General features: G+C 40.9%; 1 protein-coding gene and 1 long non-coding RNA gene across 12 annotated transcripts in view; one reads left to right on the top strand and one right to left on the bottom strand.

Annotated features, from left to right (window-relative positions):
* Positions 1-21,993, bottom strand: part of TNIK (TRAF2 and NCK interacting kinase) — a 396,267-nt gene that overhangs the window by 337,130 nt on the left and 37,144 nt on the right. The window lies entirely within an intron of this gene.
* Positions 12,281-15,975, top strand: LOC123611253. Its single transcript, XR_006718512.1, has 3 exons — positions 12,281-12,636; positions 13,843-13,952; positions 14,238-15,975. It is a non-coding gene; the product is annotated as an uncharacterized LOC123611253 (long non-coding RNA).

Raw genomic sequence — 21,993 nt, 5'->3', positions numbered from 1 at the left:
CTACTCACCAACTCATGGACATCTGGGTTGTTTCCACCTTTTGGCTATTATGGATAATGCTGCTCGCATTCATGTACAACTTTTGAATAGATGTATGTTTTCACTTCTCTTGGGCATATAATACCTAAGAATGGAACTTCCCAGTCATATGGTAACTCTGTTTAAACTTTTGAAGAACTGGGTTCACCAGCTTTTATGCTGATTCTCAGAAGACAAAAAGATAAAAGTTTATTAATGACTTACGATGCTAGACCAACCAATTCCACCACAGGTAGACCCTCAGTGCCAGGGCAACTCCTCATCTACCTTATAAATAGTTACATATCAATTATTCATAGATGGGCAGATACCATCTTATAAGAATTGAAATTTTCTAGCTGTTAAAGACAGCCAGTAGCAAGAAGAAAAGAAGACTTAATAGAATCAAGGTGTCCCCATTTCCTGACCATTGTTGATTGACTAATTTGACTTTCAGAAGGCCATTTTTAAAACATTTTTCTTTAGACACAGTCCATTATTTTTGTGGATTGTAAGTCCAATGATGATATCATTAAAGGTAGAATATATAAATAGACCAATACGGAAGACTTAAAGAAATATCAATCCATTAGGCATAGGCTGTTTTTTCAGACTTACTTTCCAGCAAGTATGTTTATAAAAATTAAGATAAACCTGCTTCCCACCAAGAGTCTGAATTGCCAGGAATATGTCGATATCACAAGATGACCAGAAAGTGGGGAAGGGGTGGCAAGAAAGAGATTAAGGAACAGAAACTTCATCTGAGAACCTCTGAAATGTGACATCTGGTAAGTCTATTCACACCCTCACGAATCACTGCAGGTCTGACGCGTCAGTCTCTAAAGCCTTCGATACAAGAGTGCTAAGGGCATCTGTCTGTGATTTTCCTACTGAATGCCTGCCTTGTTTTCCACGGTCTGCCGAACTCCGCTGTTATTAGTCATGGCTGGATTGATGGACAGAGAGAGGTGACAGACCAAAAAGTACATTACTTACCTTTCTGTTAGTATGCGGAGGGGGTTAAGAAGTTGGACAACACAGAAATGTCTCTGAATTTTAATATGGTATTTCTGAGTGTCTCTGACTCATGTTATACCATTGCTCAGAAAAATGTGGGGTGGGCTTCAGGAAACAAGGTTCCTAAATACCCCATGGTAACTGGCAGGAAAATATGCTCACTGTTCAGCTACTCACGTGAACCCTATGTCCCCCTAATCTTGAAGTCCCATTAGTTAAGAACAAAGAGAAAATAAAATAAAATTCCTCCTGGTGTCAACTACACTTCAGTTTAAAAGAATTAAAAAAAAAAATTAACTCCTCCTTGCAAACAAATGGACTTGCAAAATGATAATATATTTAAAAACTGTATTTACATTTGAAACAGAAATATCACTGTAATACATTTATATTTCATAGAAAATACATACGCAAAGGCTTGTATACTTTCTTAAAATCCAAATACATTCAGACAATCCATACACATGAGACATCAGTATGTAACTTCTCAATGAAACTATTCCTATAACACAACATAAACACTTTTTTTTCTTTTCTGCTTAGTTCTATGGTCAAGATCTACAACATTTACAAGACACAAAAATAGTAAAGCAAAGCGTGTCCTAATACCTCTTCAGGCATCCTAACATTTTTTTTTTCTTAACCTTGCTGCTGCAGAATTCTTAGATCTTAGAGATGAAGTGATATGTGTAGAGCTGGAAGTGCTGGAAGGAGAAAATACAGTGGCAATACGTGGAGGCTGAATTGATGTTGGCCCAAACACAATTTTCTCATTTACTGATTCTTTTCACACCAGTCACAGTAAATAGCACAGAACTTTTGGAGACACCAAAATAACTGATGCTTTACTATTAGCACTTTTCAAATCAGTCCTCCTTAGACTGTCACCTTGTGGCAGCTCAAAACAGATTTCACGACAGCAAGTTTCCACTGTGTAATTCCAACATTGCTGTATTTTCCCCAAAGAGGTGTGAAACAGGTCAGTGTGCAGAGCTAATAGCATCAAATTGTTATCTAGGGGGAAAGAATGCATACTGTGGAATTGTTAAGATTGCAAAATTGTAAGCCAGCTGCATGTGTCTCTGTATGCAACTCGGGGACCTATATCTTCTCCTTGCACAGTAGTCTGTAATAGAAGGACTGTCCCTAAATAGCTGATGACGGAATCCAGATTCCCCGTTGCGGGGCCCACACAGACCTTCACAACCTGCACCCAGCCCAACTTTCCATCTTCTTGGCCATTATCCTTCTGCCATGTGCCCAAACCAGTGTTACCTGACTTTTTCATATGGCACACTGAGGTAAAGGATGAACCTGCCCAGGGCCTAGGGATTCAGGCCCTAGGACTGACAGAGTCACTGTCCATGCAGATGTGTTACCTTCTGTGGCACTAAGGTTGGGAAGTTCTGCCCAGACACCACTTATGGTAAGGTTTCCATGATTTCCTGGACTTGTCAAGTCACCATCACAACTCCAAGCTTCTGCACATGTCATTCCCTCCTCCCAGAACACCCTCACTTCTCTGCAAAAATAAATAGTTCTGGGTCGCCTGGGTGGCTCAGTGGATTAAGTGTACGACTCGACTTTTGATTTCAGCTCAGGTCGTGATTCGCAGTTCGTGGGGTCGAGCCCTGCATGGGGCTCTGTGCTGACAGTGCAGAGCTTGCTGGGGATTCTCTCTCCCTCTCTCTCTGTCCCTTCCCACTTCTCCCCTCCACAAGCACGCACTCTCTCTCAAGATAAATACATAAACATAAATAAATAGATAGTTCTTGTTCTTCAAGATTCCACTCAGACATCATCTGTGCAGCCCTTAGCCTGAAGAATTGGAGACTCCTTTCTGTGCCCTTAGGGCAATTCTCACCCACATAAGCCTTCTCCCTATCTGCCTCCTACACTGCAAGTCAACCCATTGAGGGCTTATTTTCATCTGTATCCCTGGAAGTAAGCAGAGTGCCTGACAAATAGTAGGTGCTCTGCTGCTGTTCTCTGAAATAATTTAGAACTCATCCAAAACATGCAGAGAAGACAGAATTCAAAACCAGTCTCTAGCCAATAGGGATTTATTCTGAAGCGTATGTGTTCAATTTCACTTGTGGCAGTGCTTGCCATTTATGGATTCCTAAAGAAATTCTTTAAAGCCTCCTTCTGAAAGCCAGCATGCAATCTAGAAGATCTCAAGCAGATGTGAACAGCAGTAGGCAAATTCCCTCGGCCCCTGAGCCTCCCTCCCTCTTGGAGGCTGGTTTAGCTGGAGGCCAATCAATCGCAAGAGTGCTGGTCTCACTCTGAAATCCAGCAACATTCAGCATCTAGAAATATGTCCTAAAGAAATAATCAGCAATGCATGAGCAATTATGTTCAAGATTATTAAATGTAGCATTATTTATAAGAGCACAAATTGGAAATGGCCTAAATGTTCAACAACAGGGGACTGGTTAAATAAATTATGAACATCTCAATGTTAGAATACTAGGCAGCCATTAAAAAAATCATGTTGATAAGAATTTTTCATGACAGAATAAAGATCACTGCCAGAAAGTACAGAATAAACAACACTACATACAGTTTTATCCAATTTAATTAATAGAAACCTGTATATGAATGTCTGCATAAGAAGACGAGAGGAAATGTACTAACATGTATAGTGGTGTCTATATCTGAATGATAGAGTAACAGGTGATAATAAACTTTGTTGTGTTCTCCATTCTTCTTCAGTATTTTCCATGTTTCCTATACCAAGCATGCTTTACTTTTGCATGAAGTGGGGGAGTTGAGGTAAGATATAATGAAGAAAAAAAAAAAGAAAGCAGAAGGAAGTGAAGAATGCTGATTGATGGGTTGTCCTGCTCTGGGGAGCACATAATTGTCCAGTCAGGTTCTGGAAATAGGTCCGTTGTCAGTGCCACAGGATACGTAAATAGTAAAGCTCTCCCAGGAATATGTACACAAGGGTGGCCAAGTTCTGACTTAGCTTCCGGTAAGCTTACCAGACTCAAAAGTGGATCCAAGTATTGACAGGTTTTCTTGAACTGGTGGAAACCATACTCTGGACCCACAGCTCACTTTCCATCTTCGGACTAAACCAAAGACTTAAAATTATAAGTTTGCTTTTAGTTTCATATTTAGAGATATATAGAGGTTTTAAGAAATAACACCAAATTCTTCCCTTGAAGTTCTCATTTTCCTCAGAGAAAATGCTAGATTCAGATCACTGCCAGGAAGACATTTCTTCTCCATCTATACTCTCCTACTACTCCATTTTCTAAAAACAAGTAAAATTCTATTTTATTCCCAATGTTGCTGAAAAAAATTTGTAGACACACCCAGAATGTGGAAGAGATTGATGAACAGAAGGAGTGGATGGTGTCAAAGAAGGCAACGGAAGAGTCTCCTGACCATCATATGCCTTGAAGAAGCTGAGATGAGACAGAGCCTAAAAGCACCCTTTGGATCTGGCTTCTAGTGAGCACTGATGATCTTTACCAGAGCGATTTGAGCAGAACCAAAGTCTGAATCACATAGGGCAAAAACTATGAACTATTCTTTATGAGGCTTGTCTAAGAATGGCAGGAGAAACATAGGCCAGTGATGACAAGATCAAGAGAAGAATCCAAATCTGTGTTTGAAGCTACAGTGAGGGAAGCAAAGAAAGGAAGACCAAGGAATATTCAAGACAAAAGGGAATAATGGTGGAGCAGGTCTACCCTAGAAGAAAAAAAAAAAAGAAGAAGGGCTAAGAACCAGAGCCTAGTGAGAGATCACTCTTGAGCAAAAGAGGCACTTTGTCTTCCAGGGCTCAACCCGGTGATTCTTACCCAGGAAGCCCATCAGAATCTCCTGAGAAGATTTTACAACCCCCACACAGCTGGACCCCACCTGCTGTACTATCCTCTTAAACGACGGGGAGCAAGCTGATAATTTTCCAAAGTTCCGATGTGATTCTGATGCACACTGATGGGGAAAGAGGAGAGGGTGAGTTCTGAGGGAAACATGTCCATAGGTGTAAGGGCAGGACATTGAAGGAAGAAAGAGTTCAAAGTTCTGTCAACACAAGATGTAGGTCAGGCAGAGAAAGAAGGCAGGAGGTGAGTGGAGCAGTGAAGTCTTAGCATGGTCCCCGGGTATGGCTCAGAGCAAAGCATCTGGGAGCAGGAAGCAGGAACAGCCATCTTACAGAATGTCCAGGAGCACTAATAAACACCATGGAAGTGTCTTCCCCAGGAGGGCTCAGCAATGCAAAGGCCCAATGAGAAGGAGATGGTCAGATGAATCTAAATGTGGGGCTCCATGGGGAATTGACATAAAAGAGCAAAGAAGCAATTTCATATCAACTTCATAGGGCTGTTGGAAGAATTACATAATGCATTTAAATGTAGCCCAGTGTCTCACACAAAACAAGAGTTCAATAAATGCTAGCTGTTATTGTCATTGCTGCTACTGCTATTGTTATTTACTCCTGGAACCAGGCATAGGGATCCCTGTTTTTTAGGGACCTGTAAAATGTAAGTCAGCAGTTACTTCTCAATTAACAGGAAAATTCACAAACTATGTGGGGTGTTAAACCCTTCAAACAAGAGATGTTAATGACCATGTATTTGTATAGGTTTCCATTTATACTTACTTTTGAATAGTTAGTGGTTCAGCATTCTTGTGATAATGACTGAAGATAACTTGTACCATTTCTACCATGAATATGGCAGCACAAAAGACTTTAAAAATTGAATGGTATATAATGCTGTTTTTAGAAAGTCCACATGAGGCTGGGCCTGTGTATTCCGTTATTGCTGCCCCCACCTCATTTTAAAAGGATTTGCGGAGGTTGTCAAAGACACATACAGAACAAAATTAAGAAAAGAAAGTGAGGCAATCAGTGTAAAGAAAACTAAAGGGTAGGGGAATATATACTTGTTGCCCAATGGAAATGAAAGGACATGCTAACCAGTCCTTTTTCTTGATGCCAGTGCTGGGCATAAAATTTGGCTGTGAATCACCTAGCAGTGAATGCAAAGAGAAGAACAGGACCCACACCATAACTCACAGTTTTCAGTAGTAAGGGAAAATGCCGGTAATGTTGTTACTGAAATATAAACATTTCTTCCTTTATATATTGACAGTAATACAATGAACAATGCCTATAATACTCTCTTTACAACAACACTTAGTCATCTGTTTAAAAGATATCCTTCCCTCATCTTCAAAAACGCTCTTAATTCCTGGTACAAGAGACTAGGTAGCAGCAGGATTAAAGCACAGCTCTCCAAAATCCAGAATATTTTTCTATATTGTTTAGTAGTCCTGATTGCTCCATAGTAGGTAGAATCACTTTGAAACATACCCAGTTCAAATTTATTAATGTTTCTACCTTTTGGAGGAAATGAAATCACTCATTATACATGATTGAGATGATCACTCCTCTACACATAAAGTATAATTTCCAACCTAGAATGCTTTACCAAAGAAAAGTATCCAAAAAAAAAAAAATCATGAGAACATGATAATGACATGTTCAGACATACAGTGCCCTTTCTCCGAAAGCTACTGAAAGATGTGTTCCTTGATGATAAGGGAGTAAACTAAGAAAGAGAGGATATGGGATCCAGGCAAGATCTGACTCAGAGAGGCAAAGGATGGCAGTGAAGGGAAGCCCAGGATTGGCCAAGGGCACAGTCTGTCCACCCGGAGTGATCAGAGGCTCCAGGAGAAATGACTCCAAGCGGAATACCTGCTGCAGCTAAATATATAGTGAGAGGGCAGTTCATACACAGGGCAAGAGTGTAGGGATACACTGGCGACGATGAGTACATGAGATACCAATCAGACACACAAGAGCTTTGCATTACAAAAGGGAGGGCATTACTCTCTATACCCATTCCTGACATAAACAAGAGAAGCCTGGTAAGAAATTCATGAAAATGACTACTTACAGGAGGCAGAGGGACATGAATAGATTAGGACAAGCACAAGAGTGAGGCTTTTTTAAAGGTTTCTTTATTTTTGGGAGAGAGAGACAAAGCAAGAGCAGGGGAAGGGTAGAGAGAGAGGGAGACACAGAATCCAAAGCAGGCTCCAAGCTTTGAGCTGTCAGCACAGAGCCCAACACGGGGCTTGAACCCATGAACCATGAGATCATGACCTGAGCCAAAGTCGGACACTTAACCGACTGAGCTACCCAGGAGCCCCTGGAATGAGACTTTTGAAGGTACACCTTTTATGTTGCTTTAACTTTTGAGCCATGTCCACGTATTACCTATTCAAAAAATAAATAAAAAGAAAACAAACACTAAAGACCAAAAAAAATAAAAAAGAATGTTGCATCCTATGAAATTGATGGCCAGTGAGAGGTATTACTTGTTCTGGTTTTTCACAGCAACAACTCTTGACCTACACCTGGCTTTCTATATCACACACATCTACAGAGAATCAATGACAAAAGGTCACAGGACATGGCTACAGCCTTGAAAATGAAATCAATGTAGAAAAGAAGTGGGAAGAAGCATTTCCAATTTATCAAAACATGAAATATAGCCACTTGTTTTCTATACAAGTAATAGTGGCTATGTACCCATAGTATGACCTATGTGCGTGTATAGAAATCTAGTAACAAGTTGTTTTTCATGGGGGCACTATTAGAATTGTGCGCAGAGTAATTCTTTAAAAAATTTTTATTTATTTATTTTGAGAAAGAGAGAGAGTGTGTGAGCAGGGGAGGAACAGAGAGAGAGAAAGAGAGAGAACCCCAAGCAGGGTCTGCACTGGCAGCACCGAGCCTGATGCGGGGCTCAAACTCACGAGCTGGGGGATTATGACCTGAGCTGGAACGAAGAGTTGAAGGCTTAACTGACTGAGCCACTCAGGCACCCCCTGAGTACAGTAATTCTTTGTTAAGCTAGGCTGCTCTGCTCATTGCAAAGGGTTTAGCATCCCTCGTCCCTGCCCACCGAATGCCATTCTGACTCCTCATTTATTGTGACAACCAAAAATGCCTGCCCCAGCACCCTACATTTCCAGAAACCTCTACCCCTGACTGAGAACCACTGGAAGCAATAAGTAAAAAGAATTAAAACTAAAACTTGCCAACTTTTTTCCCATCACTGCAACTAATTTTCATCAGTTAATTAATTTAATGAATTTTCATAACACATTCGTTAAGAAATCATGAGCAATCTGATCTTACAAATGTTTGGCTGTTACTAAAAATAGTTGTGCCTTGAGTTAAAAAAAAAAAAGAAAACTGATCTAAAGAAAATCTGAGGAATCTAGAATCCCTGCCAGCTTTCAGTCAAACCGACTTCACAGAACGCACAGTTTATTTTTTTAAGTTCATATATATTCTCTCATTGATTATGCTAATTAAATCTCTTAAGAGTCCTGTGAGTTTGGCAAGGAAAAGATTATTTTCCCCATTTTCACAGGCAGGGAGTCAAAGGCTTAGAGTAGTTAAGCAATTTTTCCAAGCTCATAATTGACAGAACTTGGGGTAGAAACCAGAACTTTTGGTTGCCAGGCTCTGGCAGTTTTTTCTTCTCACTCTAGATAGTATTTCCTCTCTGCCAAGCCAGGAACACACTGACTCAATTCAAACCTTTAACTCAGTAATTATAAATTTGAAATGTAGCATCTTCTTTTGAAATAGTTAAGGCAGAAAGAATGGTCCTCAGAATGGTCTGACTTGAAACTCAATAAAGCTTTTATAAGTTCGCAAAGGTGATAGAGGTAGGTGCAGCCATTATTCCGTTTCACAGGTGAAGAAACGGAGGTAGAGAAAGGAGGAAGCACTGTGTGTCAAAGGTCACACATTAATAAGGGTGGGATTTGAATGCCGGCAGTCTAGCTCTGAAGAGAAAACTTCTAATCAATTAAACTTAAAAATAAATCACAAGAAAAATTGGTAGATGGGATGCTTTAGATAAGCAATGAGACATTCTCTTTTAGCTTTGTAAATAACATTTAAATCAGTATCCCTCATTAAATGTTGGTTGATTTGTAAAAGCAATTTCACAGAATAGAAACAATCATGTAGGGGCACCTGGCAGGCTCAGTTGGTTGAGCATGTGACTCTTGATCTTGAGGTTGTGTGGGTTCAAGCCCCATGTTGACATTAGTTAAAAATAAGAAAATCTTAAAAAGAAAAAAAAGAAAAGAAAAGAAAAGAAAAGAAAAGAAAAGAGAAAAGAAATAAAAGAAACAATCATGCAGCTAGTCAAATTACCCAGTATTTTAACTACTCAAGCAGCAGGCAGATAGTAAGTTACCGATTTTCTACTCCAATAATACTTCTGTGATAACGAAATAACTCAGAAATAAATAAGACTCTTGGACATCTTATTTGGACGACATGAAGGATTTATAATTTTTCTACCCTTCCTTTACCAATGTATACCTTGAAAAGACTAAGTACGCAAATGCACAAAGAATTCCCTAACACCAATAGGACAAAAGAATGCAACAAAATAGAGGCAGACAGCAGTCTGACTTAATTCAAACAATTTCAAAATAGAGGTGGAGCAGCTGACTCTATTCTACTCCCTGTAGCAGGTTATAATGGTCACGATGGATAACCAATGCAGAAGATGTTTTCTCCTCCACAATTTCGACAGAGGATCTCAAAACTCTATTTGTTAGCCAAGTTTACTCTCTAGAAATAAGAGTATGATATCCTACTAGGAAATACTACTTAAATTAAAAATTCACAGTTGTCAAACACTTTAACAGAGAGGGTCGTGCTCATGCCTGAAAATCCAAACCAGGTGGAAGGCAAGTGAGAAATTAAGGAAAAGCCTGAGCTGTAGCCAAAGAAATCATTGTCTGACTCCTCAGAAGAACCAGAGCTCTACAGAGGTAAGAAAGAAAGGGCTGGAGAAAAGGCAGTTAGGAAAACTCTGTGTGGCCTAAACTTCATCATAATTTATGTTTCATGCCACAGTATAGGCGGACGGGTATATGTGGGCCTATAAAACCAGGATTACAACGCACAACCGAGTTAATAATTACGTTGTCAATAACCCATGACCAAAGAAGAGCTAGAAGAAAAAGCACAGCGTCTACTTGCTACTGGTTCGGTGATGGTCCCTGCTGCTACTAGACATTCATTAATCGCAGAGCCTTATGGTTACTCCACTACACCGTCTTCCTAGATGACAGAAATCTGATGCCAGTGTGCATTCCAGGAGTTGCCTGGCAGGGCTCTGGAGCCAGACCAACACAGCATCAGGGACTGAGAAGAACCCAGAGTTCTGCGGTGTGCAGCAGACACTCCACATACCGAAAGCAAACATGGTCCAAAGGCTAGAAAAGATCCCCCAAGTTAACCAGCCAGAGCAAGAGACCATGTTCCCATTTTACAGATGGCAAACAGGCACACAGAAGTGTGATATTCTTCAGTTCATTGGGTCAATACTGAATACCTGAAATAGCAAGCTTAGTAATTGGTTGTAGGGATCATAATAGATCCCATAAGACTAAACCTAGAAGAAAGGAGGAAGAAGGCAGAAGTGGAGGAGGCCCTTCCAGCTGAGCTTAGTTTAGGGGGCGGAAGTGGGTAGAGATAGAAGAACACAGGAAGAGGCCCTTCCAGTAGTGGGCAGGAGAGGAAAGGTCAGGAGGAGTTAGAAGGGGATGGGGACTGGAAGGGGATCTCCACTGGTATGTAGTGTGTAAAAGAGGGGAAGGGAAAGCAGAAATGGCTGTTGAGCCAAAGAAAGTGGGAGAAAGAAGTAAAAGAGAACGAGGGCGGCTCTTACAGCAGTCAGTGTGGAAGGGGAGGGAGGTGGGCACAGGGGATGATGAGGATCTTGGCAGGAGTGTCATAAAAAGAAAGCAAGCATCTCTCTAGACGACCTTCAGTACTGCTAAGATTCCAGTAACTTTCCAGAGTTATCTGCTGCAAATTTAGAAACTCTTTTGCTTGTAAAATGAAAACCGCCTTGTTGCTGTGGTCCATTTTCTCTCATTTAAAATGGAGTGGGGCTGGGGGGACAGTTGGCCACCATTATTGAAATAGCAATTTTCATTGGCTTTGTGGCACCTTAAACAGTCTGGGAGGCAAATATTCGCCCTCCCCTGTTCCACACTGGCAGGGAGAGCCAGGTACGCAACGAAGCAGCCACCTACCCTCTGCAAATCGGCACTGGGTAAATACTCTACTGGAATAACAGAGCCTATACCTCCGTTTTCCAGGGGAACAGGAACATCCAAGAGTTTAATGTTTTTGACTTTCATCTAGCGAGTGTTTTGAAGCTCTGGCTACGGGCTGGACTTCCCTAAGTATGCATGAGGAAACACAGGGATGTCCCACTATGGAACACACATGAGAATCTAAGAGCTGTGAGCTGTGCCTATCTACCACATTAGGCTCATCTGAGCATCTGCTGTAGCATCATCAATAGTCCAGAAAGGAAGGAGTTCAGGTGCCTCATGGCTGCTTCCTGTCTCCAATCCCTTCAGTAATTACGGTTCTGAGTCAGCTTTCATAACCCGCAGTGAATGACACACCTACTCTGAAGCACACATCCTGATATAACCAAGCCCATAAAAGGCTAAAGATAAAAGAGAAAATCATAACAGTATGATGGGAATCATAACAAGATATAATTTCCATAAAAATCATCTCGGTGGCAGCTTCTTCTAAAAAACGGGGTAAAGTAAACATAATATCTCTCACATTACGTTTATGTTCTGTACCTGGTATAAATTCTATTTCTTCATTAAATAGAAAGGAGGGAAAAGTCTACATAGAGAACTAAAATATTACATGAGGGGTTTTTTTTCCCCATTCAATTTGGAAAGTTTTTGCAAAAGTGGATCATTTATTTATGAAAGCCCTAACTTTCTGATCTTATTTAATGAAGAAAGCTTTAGCTCTGATGAAGGGAAAAGACCACAGTGGCTCATTTAGCCACCAAGGGAAGCTTTGACAAAGGTGGGGACCAAGACTCGTCAAGGAAGGCCCCTACAGCATGGAGGCTTGGGTAATGGCCGTCAGATTCATTCTGCCACTAAGGACCTTTACCTGGTATCAGAAGGTGGACATGCTGGGGGTGCCTGGGTGGCTCAGTCAGTTCAGCGTCCAACTTCAGCTCAGGTCATGATCTCACGGTTCATGAGTTCAAGCCCCTTGTCAGGCTCTGTGCTGATAGCTCAGAGCCTGGACCCTGCTTCAGATCCTGTGTCTCCTTCTCTCTCTGCCTCTCCCCCACCCATGCTGTCTCTCCCTCTCTCAAAAATAAACATTAAAAAAAAGAAAAAGAAGAAGATGGACATTCTGTACTCTTGGAGGCAGAAGATATCAGAAAGCAGGCAGATATGGATCAAATCCAGGCTATGGCACTCATCAGCTGCCTCAGTTGTTACTTAATTTCTCCGAGCCTCAGTTCCTTTGATAGTCAGATGAGAATGAGAACAGTACCTACCTCAGTGGGTTGTCATGAGATGAAATGTTAAAGGTTCTGGCTCAGACAACACATACCAGCCCTCTTTCACTTCCCCTTACCTCTCCTATGGCTAAACCCCAGACCAGAAGAACGGGACACTAAACATCTCTAAATCTCATTTTCTTCAGCTATGAACTGATGAAGGCTGATATATGGGAAAGCATTACATGTATGTACCAACATTAGGAAATATTGTTATTAGTGCCAATCAGCACCCCTCCCTCAAAATTGTATTTCATGGAATAAGAGTAAGAAGCATCTCTCAGACAGTTTCTACCCCATCTGCTTACTGCTAAATGTTGATATACTTTTATATTAGTGTCCCCTGAGGGGGATTAAACTGTGCTTTATAGTTATTTTCATTTTCATTTTGTGCACTTAATTAATGCTTTTATCTCTGTGCTCACACTCTGGGGTAAAATTTGAGAAAACCAGAATCTGAAAGGGTAAAGACAAATATTAGCAGTAAGCAACTTGATTCTTACTTATCCTTGCACCCGCAACCCAAAACGCATTGAAAATTTAGCAAACACGTAGCGGGATTAAAACAACAACAACAACAACAACAACAAGACAAGCATCAAGAAAAAAAGGAACATGCGTTCCCCTGGGTGAAATTTGCCCTAGTATCCTCAGTACCTAAGTGCCCAGCACTTTCTCCATCTGGAGAAACAAAACAACTGCAATCTACCATCACCCATTATTGAGAAGAGAAAGTTAAAAACTAAATCTGAAAGGCACTAGCATTCTTCTGATATGTATCTCCACTGAGTGAACAGAAGGGCCACATGTAGCCTCCAGATGTACATGGCCTTCAACTCCAAGCTGTTTAAAATACACAAACCAGGGGCGCCTGGGTGGCGCAGTCGGTTGGGCGTCCGACTTCAGCCAGGTCACGATCTCGCGGTCCGTGAGTTCGAGCCCCGCGTCGGGCTCTGGGCTGATGGCTCAGAGCCTGGAGCCTGTTTCCGATTCTGTGTCTCCCTCTCTCTCTGCCCCTCCCCCGTTCATGCTCTGTCTCTCTCTGTCCCAAAAATAAACGTTGAAAAAAAAATTAAAAAAAAAATTTAAAATACACAAACCATAGCCCCCTTTCCCCCATTGTTGAGAAGATGAGGAGCTCGATGGACAGGTGAAGGCTGGGATTGAACCCCATCCTACCATCTCCTCCACACCACATGTGCCTGGCGGCTTTCAGAGAAACACCAGTGCACCTAGTCACTCTGTCTTCTCATTCAGGATGCCAAATGCTAACTAACCATAATCAGGAGTTTTGATTATGGACTTTTCTCTTTCTCTCTCCATTCTTAGTATGAACACCATGTTTTCTCTAACTTCTAATCATTTTTCCTCTGTCCTTTCTGCCAATTTCTAGGTTCTTCCCACCCATCCCAGTGTTTCTTCTGGCCAGTGCTTTCCACTAGCTTTGCATGGATATCATGCCAGAAGAATGGAAATTTATATTCACAATTTTGTAACAAACAGGTAAGGCAAAGTTAAATAAAGAGAAATCAGAAGCCAGATGAGAGCAGCAATTTATACAGGGTTCTTTGGTCCACTGGGAATCTTAAAAGAACCCCAATAACATCAGTTTAAAGAGGTTCTCAGCATCTGACTGTAGAAATACACAATTTTGGACAAAGTATATTCTCTCCTCTGACAGTGAAGAATAAACATCTCTTGACTCTGGTTCTCTAATGCTAGATAACCAATGACTTCAAAACTTAGTGGCTCGAAATAACAGCTTTTTGTTATTTGTCATGATTCTAGGGGCTCTTGCTTCCCATCTGAAGCTCAAATCACCTGAAGGCTTTTCCTCACATGCTGGCATCTTGCTGAGATCACTGGTTGGCATCCCTCTCTCCAGACAACCTCTCCAAACAAGTATCTTAGACTTCTTCCCCACAGGGCAGTCTCAGAATAGTCGGACTTCTTACATGGCAGCTGGCCGCTCCCAGAGCAAGTACTCTGATACGCAGGAAGTCAAGGCTGAAGTCTCTTAAAACCTTTGCCCAAAAAACTGGCAGTCACTTCTGCCATACTTTATACAACAAAGCTATCATCAAACCCATTCAAATTGAAAGGGAAAGGGGGACAGACCCCACCCGTCAAAAGAAGAACCGAGTTTGAAGGCCGCATTAACAAACCACACTCAGATAGCCTTGCATGATCTCCATCACAAACGTGGGGCTGATGGCAGACTGAGCCCTAGCGGATCATCTACACATGTAGATGCCTACTCCCACAGGACAACATAATCTTAATGCTGGGAGATAAAAGGAGGCATTGGTCAACTGTGCTAGTTGGCTATTCACAGTGCTTTCATTTCACTGTCAGTCACCAAGGTTGGGGAAGTGACTGGAAAGAAAGAATAAGAGCTTTCTTTGATCGCTAACAAGTCATCAAATTTCCATATGCATTGCCTGTGTTTTAATGTCTCCCAGTTAAAAAAAAAAATACCATTTGTATTTTCATGGAGGTACAATAGGTTTAACTTCAAATTTTGATCATTTTAAGACTTCACTGCTCCTCTTCTTGTACTGGTCCTCCAAGTGCAGATGAATGGATAATTAGTCAGCGTTATTGGACAAATAGATTTGCAGGACATTAGCAATGTAAACTCATGCTTGAATTCCTGCTGTGAATATTCATTTAGATAAGCAGCAAAACTTCAGGTTATTTTAAATTAGACCCAGACATCAATCCTACAACTACTGGAGACTGTATCTGTATATAAAACTGCTCATTAAAGCCAGGCAAGAAAGAAGTAACTCCTGGAAAGGCCAACTGAGCAATTACACCAAAGCTTATCCCCACCAGTGACTCGTTAATGAATATCTCTGGTGTTCCAGCCCTGGAAGAACCCACAAAGGACAAGGCAAGGAGTTTTCAGTTTTAGATGACTACTAAACCCCGAGGGAACTGGTTCTCTTTGAATCCTTTGTCTTCCCCCTTCCTGATAACTGCAGGCAAGTAGGTGGCTTTTTTTGCCCTGCTTGTCTGGTTTCATAACAGCCTATTTCAAATTTGCTGAGTGACTTCTTCAGAAATCTCATATCATCAGTTACTTGAGTTCTTCCTTGCCCCACATGGTCAAAATAAGATAGGACAGCTCTAATAGCTCTTCAGCGGAGGAGAGGGCAGTTCTTCCCTGGTGCGGACAAGGCAAGGGGGACAGTGAGGCAACATCAAGAGCTTCTTGCTTCACCGGCATCAAGTGTCCAGAGTACAGCACAGACAGCAGCTTATGGTGACCAGGATGATGGGCATGGAGAAAAGGGTGCACAGTGTCAACATGGAAACTGGGTTAAGAAAATCCCGGGGGAAAAAACAGATAGCTAATTAGAGTTTTCCAATCAACACACACAAACCGGAATGGATATTCAAAGATGTTCCTCTTTTTTTGTGTGCCAGAATTTAAGCCTTTTTCTGAGCATCAGGAAGTTACAGCCGACAGAAGGGGATTTGGTGATAGAAAATAATAATAAAAGAAAGTGATCATAAAAGAGCTATTCGTTGAGCCCTTACAATATGCCAGGTGGATACTATGACTAATCGCATTTTACACATGAGGAAAATGGGGCACATTTACAACCCATTAAATGGGTTACATTTAATAACCAGACGAAGAGCACTTAGCAAGCCGGGGGGCAGAGCTGCCCAACAATGGAGTTCATACTCTTCACTACCACTAGTATAAAGATGAAACAGAAGTTTTCTGACTGGACAAGGCTGGTATCTAATCCCAACTCCATCATTACTGTGCCTGACATGTGACTTTAGTTGTTAGCCTCTCTGAGCCTCAGTTTCCTCACTTAATTCTTCCAGGTGCTATGAATTCCCAGAACATAGTTGGTTTTCAATAAACTATAGGTATTTTTATCATGCAGGCCAGAGGGAAAATGGTCAAGTTAACAACATAAACCACAATAATGAGAAGGAAACCCAGAAGCATCAGGAACATGAACACTCCATGCTGAGCTGAGCAGGAAAACTGTACCTTAGAGAGGACTCTTTCCAGGGCCTTGATCCCCTCTTCACACGTGAACTAGACCCAATCTCGAGAGAGTCTGTATAGTCTGTGTGCACAACTCAAAGAATTAACATAGGTTTTCCTTTCCCTTTTACCCAGAGATATATAAATACATAATATCTGACATACAAAACTATATTTTTACTCATATCCAATCTTTTCTAACTCCAACAGGTCTCTACATCTGATTCTAAATTAAGTCCTCTCCAGGCACAGTTCTGATTAAATCCCACTGGCTTCAGAGCCATTGAATCATCTTCAATGCCAAGTGAATGAAATCCAATCTCTGTGGTCTTGCCTCCTCTACCTCACAGCAGAGATTTAGGCTTCCATCCTAATGCTATCTCCCCTCATGCCTCATCTAGAACTCCTCTTCTAGGAAGGACAAAGCCCGTCAGCCCACTTCTCCCTGGACATATTTACCTTGGCTCATACCCTTCTATTGTCTTTGTACTGGCTGGTTCCCCTGAGCACCTGCTCATTTTCTCCTGCTCAAATCCCTATGATCTGTTAAGACCCCACTAAAGGGCCTTCTCTTCCAATAAAACTCCTGATACAGTCTGAATGTTTGAGCCTCCCCTAAAATTCATATGTTGACATTCGAACCCCCAAGGTGATGGTATTAGGAAGTAGGCCTTTGGGAAGTGATTAGGTCATGGGAGTGAGCCTTGTTAATGGGATTAGTGCCCTTATTTTTAAAAAGGGCCCAGAGAGCTTCCTTGTCCCTTTCACTATGAGAAGATGCTCTTAAGTCTGTGATGCAGCAAAGGGCCCTTACCCCAACCATGCTGGTGCCCCGGTCACACAGTGATAAATATCTGTTGTTTATAAGCTGCCCAGCATGTAATATTTTGGTGTAGAGCCCAAACAGACTAAGACACACATCCCATAAGTAGTTCAGGCCCCAGCAATCCATTCTCTTCTTCCTCTAAATTCCTACCATGTATATAGCCTTCTTCTCTCCAATGCATGTATACACGGTTCAGTATTGCTATGTAACTTCCCCCAGGGAAATCCTTCTCTCTCCAATGATGCCCATATGCAACTTGAGACAACACATATGATTAAGAGTATAGGGTTGTAGTTGGGCAAATCTAAAGTCAAACCACAACTCTGCAATTGTCTAGCTATATGACCTTGAGCAAGCTATTTAACCTCTCTAAGTAGTATTTTCCTCTTCTATAAAATAGGATAATAATATCAGTCATCTCCTATGATTTGGGGGTGGGCTCATACCAGGCACATATGAGTGCTGAATAACGTCAGCTATAATTATTATCAATACCCATTTCTCATACTTTTTTCTATCCCCGATAGCACTATCTAATCTATGTATCTATCCAACCACCTATCCATTCATCCATCTTTCCATCTATCTGTGTAAGACACTCAATGAATCTTTGCCTACTGCCTAATTTGGATGCACCAATCCTTCTCAAATTTCCATTTCTCCAAGAAGCTCAAAGCTGTTTCTAGTTTATTAATCTGGCATTGAAACTCAAGAAGAGTCTCCAGATAGGATCTCACAGAGAGCCTGCGGATTTCCAGGAGGCTGAAAGGGGAGTGAAAAGTGATCATTTCCTTAGTTCAGATATGCTGGTTTGAAGAACAGCTGAATAATTCATTAGGTCTTTTAAGGTACATTGATCAGATTCTGCTCTTTGAGAAGCATTTTACCTTGAAGTAAACTATTTGTCATTCTCCTTTCAAATGAAAGGTAGATAATAGACTGCCTCTCTTTAACAAAACTATAATAAAGGTCTAAATGATAATAATCCCTTAGACTTGCAGAGTGCATCACAGTTTATAAAGCACATTCATATCTATCATCCCATTCCATCCTTCCAACAGCCCCATCAGACAACCAGAGGGCTTATCTCAGTTTGATAAATGGGAATGCTCAGGAATGTTCAAGAGCTTTCCCACATGCCAGTTTGTTGGTTCAAATATTCCAACTCCTAATTCACTGCTCCTTTTACAGCACCATAGGATTTAAAACTATTTGTGCATATTTACAAAGAGATACGCAGCTGGAAAGAATGGACCCCACTGCTAATTTGTATTCTGGCTGAAGTACTTGTATTATCACCTTGGAGATATGAATGCAAAGCAAAACTGTCAAATGGCATGTAAGGCAGTTCAATACTTACATGAGGCTAAGTGGGAGACCTTGGTTGAAAGTCTATTTTAATGCAGCCATTTCCAGGGTATTTCATACTTGTTTTCCTAGAGTGAAACAGTATACAGCTCCAGCCTCCAGGAATTTCCTGTTTCCATACTCAGTGTGGACCACATTTTGGCACTCTTCCTACACCTACTGTTCTACCAGGACCCCTCACCCACTGCCCTCCAGCTGCCCAACCAGCTACCTGGCTCCCCCTCAGACGTAGAGCATGTTCTAGCTGAACACCTATTCGGGGGCTATTTCCATCTGCAACCTGCTCCCTTCTCTCATTCACACCTCTGAGCAATTACCTCAGAGAGACCTTCAGCCCATCTTATCACATACCATCCACACGCACACACCCCGTAACCACTTCCCTACTGTTTCATCATGGTACTTATCACAATTTGACACTTCACAATTCTTTTATGTCTCTGTTTATGAGTGGTCTCCCCTCTAGAATGTAAGTTCCATAAAGACAGGCTTTTGTTTGGTTCACCACTATCCCACCAGTACTTAGAACAGTGCCTGACAATAAGAAGCTCCCAATAAATACTTGTTGAATAAGGGAATGCAGCCTACAAATTTCCCTGTTTAGAACCCCTACTTCTTCCGATGTGAAAAGATTCTTACCCATGAAACTAAAAGAACAGAAACGAATCTCACAACTAGGACAAACGCAGAGACAATCAGTGCCATGGAAGGGAGGCAAAACATGTGGGCAGAATCCCTGAGACCAGAACAACCATGACTGCAACTAGGTTACATCACTAGAGCTAATGCCATTCACTTGATAAGAACAGATTAATGACCAAAACTCCTCTCCTACCCCAACCAACTGACTGTCTCATTGCCTAAGGCAATTCCATCAAATGCCTCCAGCTGTTTCTTTTGAAAAAAGATTCAAGTTATTTCCTGGATTTCACATGTGTGACAATAAATTGGCATTTACCACCTGGGAGTAGCGCAACCTGCCACTACCCATTTCAGTCTGATACAGTAACAACTACTCAACATTGGTCATGAAGCATTCTTCCTAAAAATATTTAACCTGTATGTAATAATGAGAAAATCATCACATGTCCAGAAGGTGGGATATTAGCCAGGGTAACTGGCCAGGACTCCAAAAAAATCAGTGTCAGGAAGAAAAAAAAGGGACTGGAAGACTCTCCTAGATTAAACACATAATACATACATACAAACGAATGAATGAATGAATGAATGAATGAATAAATAAATAACTAGGTTGGATCCTGGGATGGGGAAAACATAACTAAAATTAGGAAACTGGGAAAATTTAATATGGAATGCATAGTTTACAGAAGCTCCATCAGCTATACCCATTTACTCTGCATTATTGGAAACCAAGATCCAGTTTATCATCAGTCACCCCTACAAGTAATCATTATGCATTTTCCACATACATCACGTCCTCTAGTTACATACATCTGGTCACAATAAAATCTGCATCCTGAGTTCAATAGGGCTTAGCCTCCGTGGAGCATCTTTAATGCTAACTGGAAGAGACAGGGTTTATACATGCTTATTTAGAAGATGATTATGAAAACTGTATTCCCTAAGCCTGCCTTTTGGATTTTTATTATTCCTTCTATTTCTCCACCTCCCTCCCTTTCTCTTTGCATTGGCAGGAGTGGGGGATATGTCAATTAACAGTAAGTTCTGGCATTGAATACATTAAATACTACATTAAATACTACTTCAGCCACTAAATTGTAAATTCCTTGAGAGTAGAAATGATACCTGGTTAATCTTTGCATTCCTTGTGGCAAACAAAATGTCTCACATAGAGTACATAGTTCATAAGTGGTTGTTGAATTCTGGGTGAGGAGATGGGCTAAATGGGTGATGGACATTAAGGAAGGCACTTGTTGGAATGAGCACTGGGTGTTGTATGTAGGTGGTGAATCACTAAATTCTACTCCTGAAACCACTATTAAACTATATGTTAACTAAGTTGGATTTAAATAAAATTTTTAAAAAAGATTAACAACAATAACTAATAATGACAATAAAAATTAAATAAATGAAAATTACTGTACTTCAATTTAGAACATGTAATGACTATTGCTCGAATTTTTAAATGACCCCGAATCTCTGTACTTTGAAACGTACTGAGGAACTAATACATTTTTCAGATTTTGCTACTTTCATTCAGTTGCCAAGTCTCTTAAACATTTCATGAAATGTTTAACAATAAAACTACTCTTCACATCTCAAGAAATATTTTTGAAGAAATTGGAAAATCAAGACATTCTTTCCATGTATAAAAAATTCAACGAGTGATTCAATAGGTCAATATCATACCTTATTTCAAAATGAAAAGGCATGAAGAGCATTTACTAAGATCTTCTGAATACTCTTACCTACATCTGCTAAAAAAAAAAAAAAAAAAAAAAGGCTTGTTTCACCAAATAATCCTTGCAGCATGATTTATCCACCTTTCTGCATCCATATCAACCACATCTTCACTCACCTTCTCCAATGAGAAATTTTATAGTTGTTTATTTCTTTAGTATTTATTGAATTGATTCTGGCAATGTGAAAAGTGTTATAATATTTAAAAATCATTTAACTTTCTCCTTTACAGCTCTCTCCTTGCTTTTTTAAGTTCCATTTCCATTTGGGAATCTTGACATTTGTAAATGTCCTGGATCATCAGGCTCTGAGACATTCAAATTCTACTTTACTGAAATCAGACTGTGTGGGGCGCCTGGGTGGCTCAGTGAGTTAAGCATCTGACTTTGACTCAGGTCATGATCTCAGGGTTCGTGAGTTCAAGCCTTGCATCAGGCTCCATGCTCACAGCATGGAACCTGCTTGGGATTCTCTCTCTGCCCCTCCCCAACTTGCGCTTTCTCTCTCACTCTCTCAAAATAAATAAATAAACTTAAAAAAAATCTGTGTGCTGAATTTCAACAATTATGTTTCCTCCACACTTGCTGACATTCTTTCATGGGCATTAAGACCACTACCTCCATTGGGGCCTCATGCACCCCCTTCCTATAATCAAAATGGTTTGCAAGGCAAGCTTTTTCTAAGACCACATAGCATATCCCAAAGAATTACCACAACCTAGTTCTAGAACATCACTCCAGATAGATTTCAGCCAGTGGCAAAATATACAAAACATCTTTACTTCATCAGCTGAGCCTCGTTTCTAAGAACCACTCCCTCTTTGAGAGGCTAACCAGAGGAAATCACCCCCTCGGAGAAAAAGAGACCATGGGCTTGGTCCCCGTCCAGCCACCACCCAGCTGCACAATCCTGAGATGTATGTCTCTGAGCTTCAGTTTCCTCATCTTTATAAT

Source organism: Leopardus geoffroyi, chromosome C2 (assembly GCF_018350155.1).
Source record: "Leopardus geoffroyi isolate Oge1 chromosome C2, O.geoffroyi_Oge1_pat1.0, whole genome shotgun sequence".
Classification (NCBI taxonomy): Eukaryota; Metazoa; Chordata; class Mammalia; order Carnivora; family Felidae; genus Leopardus; species Leopardus geoffroyi.
This window is presented reverse-complemented; position numbering and strand designations above follow the sequence as displayed.